Source organism: Drosophila subpulchrella, chromosome 3L (genome assembly GCF_014743375.2).
Source record: "Drosophila subpulchrella strain 33 F10 #4 breed RU33 chromosome 3L, RU_Dsub_v1.1 Primary Assembly, whole genome shotgun sequence".
Taxonomy (NCBI): domain Eukaryota; kingdom Metazoa; phylum Arthropoda; class Insecta; order Diptera; family Drosophilidae; genus Drosophila; species Drosophila subpulchrella.
The window spans coordinates 73,630-88,273 of NC_050612.1; positions in this window are offsets into that span (position 1 = coordinate 73,630).

Below are 14,644 nucleotides of genomic sequence, written 5' to 3' on the forward strand. Positions count from 1 at the left end.
GCAGCTAGGGGTTTTTTGATGGATGACTTGATGTTGAAGTTTGGCCAGGCTCCGGCAAATTGAATAAGATTCCATCCCTTACCACAATGGCCCGTTCTCTATGAACAAATCTTTTGACCTTAACTGAGTTCGTCCAGAAATCGTTTTTGAAGACTGAATAGTAATGCTGATCGGGGATACCAAGCTTGAAATTTACAAACTTTAAAATTGTAACGTCAACATCTTTTTTTTACAAGTTTTACACAAGTGAAAGAATTAGCATCCACCTTAAGCTTGGTGGACACATATTTTAAAACAGCATTCGGGTCTGTATCTGTTGCAAACATTCCGACATGCAAAAATTTCTTGGTCGGCAAAACATGAAGATCTTCGGCATTAGGCGCCACTCCAACAACATTTCTATTGGGCTTGTTTGTGTTCCTTCTCTTCTTATTTCGAACTTGTATGAAATTTCCTCTCTCAATATCCACAGCATGATTAAAAGGGTCAACGACCGCGGAAGACGTAGCAGCAGCAGCCGCATATGACTGGGGAGCTGCAGTTACGTTGGCAGGCCTCGGTAGATTTACATTTAAATTTTGAGTCAATGCATCATCTTTATTATGAAGGTCCTGATATAAGCGCTCCACGGCTTTCAATTTATCATCGAATTCATTAATTTTAGAATGCGAATCATTCGCAACCACACAGCTGTCACATTGCCACATATGTTTGGACTTAATAAAAGTTTGAGCACATTGTCCGGTGGGGCTACGCAAGAAGTATGAAAAGCGCGACGGCACAAAGAAGAACAGCGAACAGCATACGAAGCGCGAGGCTGGGCCAATGTTATGGGGTCGGAGACGTCTCCACTGCGTTGCAAACTTCTGACTGAAATCATTATACCCTCTGCATGGGTATAAAAACGTTTTTTTGGGGGCAAGCCCAAAAAGCGTGAAGATTGGACACAGACAGTATACAGAGAACGTTCAGAGAGAATATTCCATGTAGATCTGTAGGACTTTCGCTGGAAGCCGAAAATCAAGCAAAATGGCAGAATACTGAATGTCAGCAAGTAATTCCAGTGGCCAATCAATCTTTGATTGATATTCTATATTCAGTTACGAAATTGTCGCAGCGAAGCGCAACCTATGAGACCACATCTGGACTTCAGCTTTACTACAAACTCAGTACTCCATAAATGCAGATTAGGCTAGGGATAACTTGGATGACCCTTTTTAGCGGCGGGTGCAGTACTTTTCTTTGAGTTCAAGAAGCAGGCAGTCCAGCACTTTCGACGGATCCAAGGAAGCGACGTATCTCTGTTAACTGATAGACGAAATGGGCATAGGATGTGGCGAAATCAACCAGAGTGCTCAACAACTAGTAAATATTCCATGCTCGTATTCCACATATACATCTTTAATACCATCATGTGAGGAATGCATACAAAAGCAATCGAAGCAAATGGGATTATTGTATAAAAATTATTAGCACAGACATAATGCTTTTAGAATAAATGTTGAAGAATAGTTATAATGCCACCAACACATTTTGTAAGAGCCGATACAATTATAATACTAAATCTGTAGGGGAGAGTGGAGTACAGATGGTAGGAAAAGGTTTGTTGGACAAAGCAACTATAAATAATAAGTGAATGAATGTTGTATCATTAAAAGGCCTCTTCTTTTGGCAATATCTTTTTTCTACACCACTTCAACCTTTCTTCATTACGTAATTATACCCGTTACTCGTAGAGTAAAAGGGTACAATAGATTCGTCGGAAAGTATGTAACAGGAAGAACGAAGCGTTTCCGACCCCAGAAAGTATTTATATTCTTGATTAGGATCACTAGGCGAGTCGATCTAGCCGTGTCAGTCTGTTTGTATGAACGCTGTGATCTCGGAAACTACTCAAACTGCAATACTGAGATTAGGCATGCAGATTCTAGAGATTACTGAGAAGCGCAAGTTTGTTTCGTCAGAGTGCCACCCCCACTCTAACGCCCACAAACCGTTCAAAACTGTGGCTCCTACAGTTTTAATATCTAGAATAAATATTTTAACTAAATGTATTGTTCTCATCGATACCTATCGGTTAACCAAAAAAAAATTTGCCACGCCCACTTCAACGCCCACAAACCACCCACAAACTTCAAAATATCGTACATATAAACGCGGATATATCGAAAATTATCAAAGATAGAGAATTGGGATTTGGATTCCGTAGCTTTGTACGCAGCGCATGTTTGTTACGCGAATATGTCACGCACACTCTAACGCCCACAAACCGCCAAACCTGTGACGCCCACAATTTTCATGCTAGATAAGAAATCAAGCTAAAACACCTCTTAACGAGGTAGAAAGTAGTGGCGAACGGGCCTTTAACAAAAATTTCTGATATCAACAATTGTGACGAAAAATGATATTACATTCGATAAAATAAATGAACTTTATTAAATTTATGATTTCGGCCCGCAACAGTACATATTTATTTACCTACGTGTAAATTTTCTGTTGTAGCGTGCCGAATACATAAATTTAATATAGTTTACTTATTTTATCGAATATAATATCATTTTTCGTCACAATTGTTGATATCAGAAATTTTTGTTAAAGGCGCGTTCGCCACTACTTTCTACCTCGTTAAGAGGGGTTTTAGTTTGATATCAGAAGTTTTTTTTGCTCAAGAGTTTAAGTACCCCAATACCATGACTAGCAGTCGTCCCCATATGGCTTGGCTATTGAAAAACCAAACACACAGATTCGATCCCTAATCTTAGCTGAACGCCACCTTAAATTAGGCACAACAAGTTTTATCGCTTCTGTTACCTATTTTAATAGAACAAGTTTGGAATCTCAAGGGCTGTATAGTTTCAGATTCCAAGAGAAATCTGTCGTTTCTTACATTAACCGCCGAACTAGCGGGTTTTTCCAAGGTGGTAGAACAAATAGATCAAGTTTCCTATTTCGATTAGCTTCTTGCAAGTAAAGGACCCTAAACCCATAACAGATTTTCCGTTTGAAAAAATCTAATAAGAATTTTTTCTCATCAAAATGGTGTTTTTTCTTGTTTACTCAAATAAGTATGAAATATTACGTATACGGAGCTGAAACGAGTGGCACTTTTTATCGCTTAATATCTTCCAAACGGTAATTTTTAGGGCAAAAAGTTCTATAGATCAAAAGTTGAGGAATCTTAAGGGTTGTATGATTTAAAATTTAAAAAGAAATCGTTTGACTCAATTTTGAGAAAATAGTCAAAAAGTGGTTTTAAAAATAACTTTTTATTTTAACTCTAAATCTATTATATTCAGACAATTTTACTGTATGAAAGGTATTTAGCAAACTAAACTATCTTTTCAGAGATATATAGCGCGTTTATGTAGCATTAGTTGTTTAGATACTATAAGCATTTTAAATCTGGCCTTTTTTTTGATTTCCCGCTAAACTAGCGGGTTTTTCCAAAAGTCGTAGAACAAACGTTTTCTATTTTAAGCTGCTTTATACACCCATAGGGTTTCCAAAACCCTTAAACTAAGGTGGGATGCATACAAACCCACAAACAAAGGGACAAGCATATTCATTTTGGGAAGAAGAAGAAAATCTTGTTTTTATACCCGTTACTCGTAGAGTAAAAGGGTATACTAGATTCGTCGGAAAGTATGTAACAGGCAGAAGGAAGCGTTTCCGACCCCATAAAGTATATATATTCTTGATCAGGATCACTAGCCGAGTCGATCTAGCCATGTCCGTCTGTCCGTCTGTCCGTCTGTCCGTATGAACGCTGAGATCTCGGAAACTATAAGAGCTACAATACTGAGATTAGGCATGCAGATTCCTGAGATTCCTGCGCAGCGCAAGTTTGTTTCAGAAAAGTGCCACGCCCACTCTAACGCCCACAAACCGCCCAAAACTGTGGCTCTTACAGTTTTGATGCAAGAACAAAAATTTTAACTGAAATGTATAGTTCTCATCAATACCTACCGATTGACCTAAAAGTTTGCCACGCCCACTTTAACGCCCACAAACCGCCCACAAACTTCAAAAAATCGTAAATATGATCGCGGATATCTCGGAAAATATCAAAGATAGAGAAATGGGATTTCAGATTTAGATTCCGTAGGCTTGAACGCAGCGCAAGTTTGTCACGCGAATATGCCACGCCCACTCTAACGCCCACAAACCGCCCAAGCCTGTGGCGCCCACATTTTTCCTGCTAGATAAACAATTTTAACTGAAATGTATTGGTCTCGTCAATACCTATCGATTGATTTAAAAAAAACTTTGCGACGCCCACTCTAACGCCCACAACGCTTAAATCTGTCTACCGCCGGTAGGTGGCGCATTTGCTGCTTGCATATCTCCACTTTCCTTTGGTCCCTTTAGCTGAGTAACGGGTATCTGATAGTCGAGGTACTCGACTATAGCGTTCTTCCTTGTTTGAATTACTTTTGAACGGAACATCGGATTTTAACAAGTGAGGTGTCATTCGACGCGTATTCTGAGTAAGAATATAAAGAATAAACTAGCTAAACAGCCGGGGGTTTTTATCCCCCGCGTATCCAGCAGCTCCAATTTTCTAAATTTTTACTTTTACACTTTCACCGCCTTTTTCTCCCAAACAAATCTATATTTCGAAAGTCTTGGTATGCAATCTTCTTAGTATTTGCAATACCTTTCGATTGGTGTATCGTTACGATCGGACCATAATTGCAGATTTTCAATTCTGCGGCTATATATAGTAGTTGTCTTCGCACGCTCTTTTGCGCGCTTCGCCACTACGTGTACTGCCGTCCACAGTGATATGAAAGTTGTTCAACATAAATTTGAGGGTAAGTGTTAAAATATACCAAATTTAAGTATACAAGGTGAGTTCCAAAGTAAAGAGGACTTTTTGAATCTAGCGCCCTCTAGTGGCGCCATCTATATGTCAACTGGAGCGTTAGAATCTGCTATCGTTTATCAACTTCCAGTAAAAATTTCATGAAATTTCATCTATTGGAAGTGAGGTTATTGCGTTTTAAGTGTCAGTATGTTTTTGTCATCGGTGCGAAAATGAGCTTCGAACAAAGAGCCAACGTTAAATTTTGTTTTAAAATTGGTAAAACTTTTACCGAAACGTTTTAATTAATGAAACAAGTTTATGGCGATGATTGCCTATCCCGTAGCAGAGTGCACGAGTGGTTTCAACGTTTTCAAAGTGGTCGTGAGGACATAAATGACGATGAACATGTGGGCCAACCAAAATCCGTGATCACCGAAAATTCCATCGAAACTGTGCGTGAATTCATAAAAAATCAGCCGAAATCATCATTGAAATTCATGGAAATAGAACTGAACATCTCCAAAACATCGACTTATCGCATTTTGACCGAACATTTGGGCTTACAAAAGGGGTGTGCACGGTTTGTTCCGCACAAATTGACTGACGTCCAAAAATTGCTCAGAATTCAACATTCGAAGGACATCATTAAAGAGGCAAAAAAAGACCCGAACTTCCTTTACAAGATTGTGACTGGTGACGAAACGTGGTGTTTTCAATATGATCCCGAAACGAAACGCCAGAGTGCTGAATGGAAGGCGCCGGGCGAGCCGAAACCCAAAAAATCGCGCCTGGAGAAGTCAAAAGTGAAGACAATGCTGATTTGTTTTTATGATTCCAAGGGTATTGTCCACAAAGAATTTGTTCTACACGGTCAAAACGTTAATGCGGTATTCTACCTTGGAGTTTTGAAGCGTTTAGTGCGTCGTATTCGACGTGTTCGGCCCGAATATCGCGAAGATGGAAGTTGGCGTTTGTTGTACAATAATGCGCAGTCTCATCGATCGACGCTTGTGTCCGACTATTTGACCAAAAATCACATTTTAACCATCAACCACTCCCCGTATACACCTGATATGACACCGTGCAACTTCTACCTTTTCGGAAAAATGCATTTTGCCGATGAAAGGAAGGCGTTATGCCGTTAAGGCCGTTCAAAAGGCTTGCACCGGCATACTGGCGGCCATACCGGGCAACGACCTAATACATTCGTTCGACATGCTTTTGGACCGTGCAAAACGCTGTATTAAAGCAGGAGACTATTTTGAATAAAATAAATTGATTTTGCCGACAAAACTATTTGTTTTGTCTTTTTTTAAAAAGTCCTCTTTACTTTGGAACTCACCTTGTGTATCGATAAGAACTCATTGTACTCATCCCTAATCGTGTAGTTCTCTAAGTCTTTGCCACCAGCAGTTGTGTCGCGCGTATTACTGAATAAAGTACATATATATTATAATCTTACTACTCGATCCCTCGTCTGATTTACATCACTCTTATATATAACTAGTCGGATATGTATGACTGTAAAGTCTGCTTACTATTAAAACATTGATTTTTCCCATGTGCGACATAAATTAATAAAAATAAACATACTGAAATTTTTAAATTTTGAATTACATTTCAATGAACTACGGAACCGCCACAATATGATATTGAGTTTTATTTTTGATCGAAATTATAAAACTCAGAAAATAAGTTTTATTATTTGATTTTTATATAAAACTCAAAGAATAACTGTTATTTTTCAAGCGGAAATAAAACTCGGAGAATAAGTTTTATTTGTCAAGTTTAATATAAAACTGAGAGAATAACGATTATTTCATGAGTTTTAAGTAAAAATTATGACATAACTATTATAAAGTGATTTTAAAAATTAAACTTATAACAGTTACGAACCCTGGCTATAAGTATTTAGACTAAGAAGTGTAAAGTAAAGAGACAAGAAAAGGACAGAAAATGGCAAAATAAACTTTTATATGGCGTACTGCGATCGGTGAATACGACACTGTGCAAAATAAAGTTTGTCAAGGGTATGCGTAGACGCTTGGCGGACAGACAAAAGACGGATTTAGTTAGATAAATATATATAAAAAATTGCGTCTTGTTATACAGATGAAAATGGGAGATGTTTAATGATAAATAAGTTTACTTAAACTAGGTAGAATAAATTATAGAAAAAAAGAACATTAATACGTAGTGCTAAATGTTTTAACTAATTGTCCTAACTTAACTAATGTCCTTTACTCTCGCAATAAGGGAGAAAGTTTCTGCCGGATTAGGGAAGAAGTTAACTCATACCTATGGGAAAGGAAAATAAAATCGAATTTGGTAAATATTTGGGAGTTCTTAACTGCAATCAATTTTAATTGATGATTTGAATAGTCGACGAAACCAAGTTGTAGAAATGGCTACTTATTAGTATTTGGCAGGTATATACCTGTTTTGTGCTCCCTCATTCGGGATTTAGCGGACTTCCCTTTCCCATTTACCTGTGAATAAATTTGTAGGAATTTCGTCAATAATTGAAGCTGAATTAGTGTTTTTGTATCATATACGGGTTTCGAGTTATTATTGTTTGGGTTTAACTGGATTTGAAAGCCCATATGCGCTACCCGTCTGTCTACAATGAGCGACAACGAGAATTTAGAGCAAGGCCAAGGGCACGAGAGAATGGAGGATAGGAATCGACTTAACGCACAACAAAGGGGAGTTCTTCCAAGGAGCTTAAGTCTAGAAACTGCATCTACTCCATATGGAACCTACTCCAACATCTCAGGAGCAAATGAAAGTAGACTTGCAGCGTTTAGTGGATGTCCGAATCGACGAGTGTATGCAAACAGGGCTCGCAGCGTTGATGAAGTAGTTTGATCAACGGAGAAATCATCATCTCTATCCACGAAACCTCGGCTGGACACGAATGTCAATCCACAAAGGAATCTCGAAAAGCCGAAGGCTAAGAAAAGAAACCATCCGGAAAAGGCTGGAAGTTCAGCAGAGAAGGAAGGAAAAGGTGGAGCACAACAAGGTCAACCCAAGCGAAAACAATCAGGGGCAGGTGCAAACAGGATACTTTTCCCAAATGTTGGAGCTAACGTTTTTCAGCCAATTTCACGTTACACAGAGGGACAACATAGGCCATTCAGCGCTGAGGATTTCATCTTTAGGGTTGATCACCTGCAACAGCACTACGGTATGCCGTGGCTAGAACTGCTTAGGGATTTTCACCACCCTTTAGAAGATTACGCACCTGATCCGCACAAAGCAGCCAAGGGATTGGCCAGAGCTTAGGAATGCTTTGGAACGGTGATACTGCGACAATCGAAGCTATTATTACCGGATTCAGGACATGCCGAACGGAAGCAAAGACAAGGAGAGTCACTAGATGATTATATCTCTGCAATTTGGCGGTTGGTGCCTTCAGTGGGGTCTAGCGTGGACAAGGATTGGGTGAGAAAGACAGCGAGACAAAATCTAGTGAAGCCGATGAAACATTGGATGTATCCTGTCCGGGTGTACACGTTGGAACATCTGCATGAGGAACGCCGTGAGGCAGAAAGAGCGTTCGACCCAGACTATGGAAGACAGCGTTCCCGAGCTCGAACGGCATACAGACCTAGGGTTGATGGCCGAAAGGGAAGAGTGAAGGAAATCCGGAACTTGAGAGTGGACCGAATCGTTGAGGGAGGAGGTGGAGGCCATAGCTAGCGGTCCCATAAACAAATAAATTATTTGCTGAAATTGCCAGAAAGAGGGTCACATGTACAAGCAGTGTGGAGTAGAGCAGAAGGCACTTTTCTGCTACACATGTTGGCTAGCCAACATGGTCACGCCGAAATGTCCCAAATGAAGCCAGGGAAACGCCTTCCGAAACGCTGGGGTGGCGGGAAAACAGCGTTCCGGGAGAGATCCCGTTGAGAATCCGAAGAAGCAGTAAGGAAAAACACATCGAGTAGTAAGGACCTGCCAGCAGAAGAAGCTAGACCTGACAGGGTATATCTATCGCTCCAGGAACGACACCGCCGATACAAGGAAGTTAGAGACCGCATATTCAATGAAAATCAGCTAGCAGGAATGACTCTGGTAACAAGGAAGGTAAAAAAAGCAAGAGAACGGTTTTAAAAAGGCAACAAGTACGACGAGAAGTCCAGCAATCTTTAGCACCCATAGGAAGAGAAGCTGAAACAGACCCGCGTCCGTATGCAATGGTACAAATGGCAGGAATAGAACTACAAGGTTTGTTGGATTCTGGGGCGTCGGTCAGTTTGTTGGGCAAGGGCTGCAGGGAACTGTTAGAGAAAATACAAATCCCTTGGCGACCGTAGCATGCAAAGGGGCGGACCGCGAACGGCGTAGCGCAGAACATATTAGACAAAATATCGATTCCAGTCCATTACAAAGGCATCTGTGCAGAGATGACCCTTTTCCTAAGTCCTTCTCTCGAACAAGTGCTTTATCTGGGAGTCGATTTTTGGCGAGAACTTGGAATAACACCACAAATATTCGACATCAAGGAAATAACGCCGGAGAAGGATGGGAAGCAAAGGAAAATAGAGCCAGAACCACACGAGTTGGATAAGGACGGGGAAGCACAAGTCCAGGCGATCCGAAAATCCTTTCTATCCTATGAAGAACACGGCCTTGGAAGGACAAGCGTAATGAAACACACAACTAAGCTGGTAAAGGGGGTTGTTCCGGTAAAAGACCGTCATTATCCGGTGTCTCCTGCAGTACAACAATTGATTTGAGGAGATAGATGAAATGTTACGCCTAGAGGAAAGCGACAGCGCTTGGAGTAATACCATTACCCTGGTAGGGAAGCCAGGTAAAAATCTCTCTGCTTGGATATGAGGAAACTAAATGAGAGAAATGTCAAGGATGCATATCCTTTAGCAAAACATCCAGGGTATATTGAGTCGTATAAATACTACGAAATACACATCCAGAGTGCTCGATAGTGTACGGCCTTACAGTGCCAGACCGTCCGTTGTACCATTTTGTAGTGATACCGTTCAGATTGACGAACACAGCGCAACGTCTATGCCGGCTAATGGACAAGGTGGTACCTCAGAGGGTCAGGGAGAAGGTGTTCCTCTACTTGGACGATTTGCTGGTGGTGTCCCCGACATTTGAGGAGCATATAGAGACGCTGAGGGAAGTTTCTCAATGTCTTCGGGAGGCTGGTCTGAAAATCGGGTTAAAAAGGTCTCATTTTTGTTTTAAAGAGCTGCGATATCTGGGATTCATCATAGGCAAGGGAGTTCTAAGAACCGATCCAGGCAAGGTGGAAGCCATCAGAAACATGCCGGTGCCGAGAAGTATGAAGGAAGTTCGACTGTTTTTAGGAACAGCTGGATGGTATCGCAGATTCATCAGGATTTTCACGGAGCTGGCGGCACCCCTGCCCGACACCGTGAAAAAAGGGCGGAAGTTCGAAATGACGAAGGACGCCAAGAAGCGATGGGTGCATTAAAAACTGCGCTAATAACCGCCCCAGTTCTACGACACCCGGACTTTGCAAAACGGTTTTTTGTACAATTCGATGCCTCAGACTTTGGAGTAGGGGCTGTACTTTTTCAAATGGAGGAGGATGGCCGAGATAGGCTCATTGTGCTCTTCTCTTAACAGCTGAACCCATGTCTGGCGAAATACAGCGTTACCGAAAAGGAGTGCTTCCCTGCTGTCTTGGCAGTGAAACGTTTCCGGCCGTATATAGAGATGATGCCATTTACAGTCATAACGGATCACTCTAGCCTAAAATGGCTTATGTGTCTCAAGGATCTGAGTGGCAGGATTGCAAGAAGAAGGTCCTTGAAGTTTCAGGCGCTCGAATTCCTCATTGAGCACCGCAAGGTCTCAGAAAATGTCGTGACTGATATGCTTTCTCGAGTAGAAGAGGAAGTGCAAGTTGAGAAAAATGACGGAATCCTGGGCTTTGAGACGACAGAGTTTAATTCACCTGAATACAAGGAATTACGGACGAATGTCGAGGCCAATAAGGATAAGTTACCGGTCGTGAGTGTAGTCGACGTATTTATATTCAAACGGACGCAAACGCGCAACGGTGGGTCAGATGCAGAAGAGAACAGCTGGAAGCTGTGGGTCCCAGTGGCTCTGAGCACATCGCTGATCGAGCAAGCACATTCGCCACCCACTCGGTCGCATGGAGGGGTCGCGAAAACTCTATTTCACTTGAGACGACATTTTTACTGGCCGGGAATGATTGCGGAAGTCAGGAGGTTTATCCGAAGCTGTCAGATGTGCAAGGAAACGAAGCCCACAAACAGACCACCTATGCCGGGACTTGGAGAAGAGACAGTAACATATCGACCGTTTCAAAAGCTCTATATAGATTTTTTAGGAAGTATCCCCGTTCAAAAAGTGGTCATTCACCATTTTTAGAAGTTGTTCGTAACCAAGGTTACTCGATTCGATCTAACCAATGTTCGTAACCAAGGTTACTAGGTTCGATCTAGCCAAGTTGCGTTGCACGGGTCAACAACACACCAGCGAACAAGAACATACGATCAACGCAACTTATACGGAGCACCGACCAGGCGCACAGTAGCAGCGCAATATAGTGCCGACACTGCAATTGTGACACAATCGACCAAGACTCAGCAGAACCGCCCAACAGGTAGCGTTGCTGCTGACACTGCAGCCTAGACGATCAGCCAACAAACCCAAGGCCGAAACAAGGTCAACGCAATAACCGGGCAGCACCAACGCTTATGCCTTACGTAGCAGATAATTTAGACACCCATTTCCGGGTTAGAATAGTATTTAAGCCCTGATCTACAACCCAATAAAGTCAGTTACGAATCTAAACATTCCCCAGACTTATCATTGTCATCTACAAGTGACTCTCGTCAACTCACCCTAGAACAGATCATCGATCGCCTGTGGTCCGGCACCGTGCTCCTTCAGTTACCTGTGTCGCGACGCGATCTCCCTGTTCTACCTAACGTCTCCGTGATAGCGACAAGTGTTCATTACCCCCCTTGTCCCGCGGCGCGACTTCAACACACTGTTGATCTCCGGTTACACGCACACTCGTGTACTCACCCCCAAACAGCCCCATATCGCCTGTGGTCCGGCACCGTACTACCTCGTAGTCGTCCGTGTCGTCCCGCGAGTGACCCGTACCTTGCCCAGCTAAACTAGGCAAGAACATTGGTGACCCCGACGTGATCCTTTACCAACAAAGGATCACACTTCAGAATCCGCCTTCCACGTAGGCTACATACACGCCGGTTTTGCACAGGTAAGACGTCCTTACACAATCGCCTGTCAAGCCTAGCTTAAGAACCACAGTCGGCTACGAAGTACCGAATACCTGCACGATGTCAACGTCATTCATCGAGCAGACAAACCAACACAGAATCGATTTACACAATCGACTGTTAGACGACTAAAACGAGCTGCAAGGAAAAACACAACAGCTCATTAAAAATTATGGCAAGGATTCTGCCGACCGACGCCTCCGAGAAGGCTACTATGACGGGAGGTTAGAAGAGCTAAGGGAGCTCTGGCAACAATTTTGTGATCTGGATGAAGAGGTCCAGCAAGCAGCATTACCCAAGGGAAGTGATTACTCTTCAAGACTAACAGCCCTTAAGGAGCTGGTCGAGAAGTATCAGAAAATCTTCCTGGACAACATACCGACTGGAAGCGGGGCACCGAAGGCCCCCAGACGAACTTCAGCCAACATCAAGATCACTACAGGAGACCAAGTAAAAGGAGACTCCACAATTGTCACGGTGATCCGACAGTTGCAGAGAAAATGCAACGAATTAGAATCATCATTGACATTAGTCTCAAACGCTCCAACCGTCACCCCAGCCCTACAAAGGCACCTGAACTTCCATTGGGCGTTACTAAGGCAAGCCCACGACGAATTAGACAGTACACCTGGGGCCGCAGCCTTGGCAAAGGCAGAGCTAGTCCAATTCCAAACATTATATGATGAATACGAAATGACGCGCCAATGAGCCTTAACTTGGCACTTCCGCCAATTAGCATTCCGGAGTTCAACGGCGAGTATCTAGACTGGCCACGATTCCATGATCTCTTTGTTGAATTGGTATATAATAAACCATTTGCGGCCAGTCAAAAACTACATATTCTACAGAGTTCACTTCGTGGTGAAGCGAGGAACGTCTTGACAGACACAGCCTCCTCACAGGGTGGCTATGACGACACCTGGTTGCGATTAAAGGGCAGGTACCAGAACGGAAAGATACTAGTATCCACCGCCATAGCAAAAATTGTTGACTATAAGTCTATAGATGGCTCAGGCCTTACATGACACGATCAAAAATGCAATGAGTACTTTTAGAAACCTGGAATTCTGCACAAAGAGCTGGAATCCAGAAGTCACGTTGCTGGAAAGTGTTTTAGACTTTTTAGAATGTCGCTCCGGCATGTTGGAAGTGGATGCATTGGATGCTCAACCCATGGGACATACATATACATTGGTATCACGAGATAACAGTTGTAAAATTTGCAACATGGGCTCACACCGTCCTTTATCCTGCAACATGTTTCGGAGAATGGATCCGGACAACCGTCGGCAGGCACAAACATCCAGAATCCACGGCGCCGGTTGTTGCCATTGCTACCCGAGATCAACCATTGCAAGCAATGGATGATTTAGGTCCAAATTAGCAAACCCCAATGATCAGCAAGGTGTCTGCGTTGGCCCTCGAACAACAGCCGAATAAGTACGTATTACTCGCCACAGCCATGGGGCAGTACAAGGACAAACAGAAAAACGAGAAAATTGTCGCGCAGTCATCGACCTTGGCTCTCAGCTAAATCTCATGTCCAGAAGGATGGTAGATTAACTTACGCTCCCCACCTTCAGCACATCGCAAGGTATTCAAGCAGTTGTCATCGTTAAGGTCAAACTTTCAGGAGGAGATCGATGTGTTTATCTTACCATAACTGACGAAAAACCAACCGTCGGAATCCATAGGTGAAGAACTTAGTATTCCGAGCACAGAAGTGTTGGCGGACCCAAGGTTCGGCCAACCCGGAAGCATAGATTTACTTCTGGGAGCCGAAGTATACTCACGATTGATAATTGATTGATTGATATCAATTTGGGGACGGATAAGCCAACTCTACAAGAAACCTCTCTTGGGTGGATTGTGTTCGGCGCAGTGAGGCGACGATTGCCAGCAGCCATAGCAGGAAATATCACGACAATATCAGATCAACGACTAATGGTATGGTTGCCGTTAGCAGAAAATCCAAGGGTACTAGGAAACACATTAGCTTTGGCTCAACGGAGATTTTCCAGTCTAGAACGTCGGTTCTTGGACGTTGATGCACTATGGTCAGTACAAACAAGTGGCCCTTACGACACCAAGCAATGCTTGTTACGCGCGGAGCCCTAAACCGATTTGGGCAAGTAAACGAAATCGCGGACATGGAAAAAGACGACATAACAATAGAATGGCTAGTAACATAGAAATTTACAAATTATTGAAAGATAGAAAATACATAAGTTTATCATAATTTGTTGCATTAGGGCTATCAAACAGTAAGAGGTGACACAGTGCATTATAGTCGTCACAAAGAACCCGAAAAGGATCATGATGGGCATACTTGGATCTACAAATTGGCAGGGACAACGGACGAAAACGACGAACTGTTCTACAGGGTACATTCCAGTTGAGGGAACTAAGAAGGAAGGGAGAGTCGACATCACCATTAATTAATTTATGTAAAAACATAGCTCCATGACACTTTCTACGATGGTTCAGGGTTGGTAAGTCCAGAAGGGCAACCTCGCATGATAAGAGGGCAATCGACTTCCTGTGTCCCAGTTTAAGC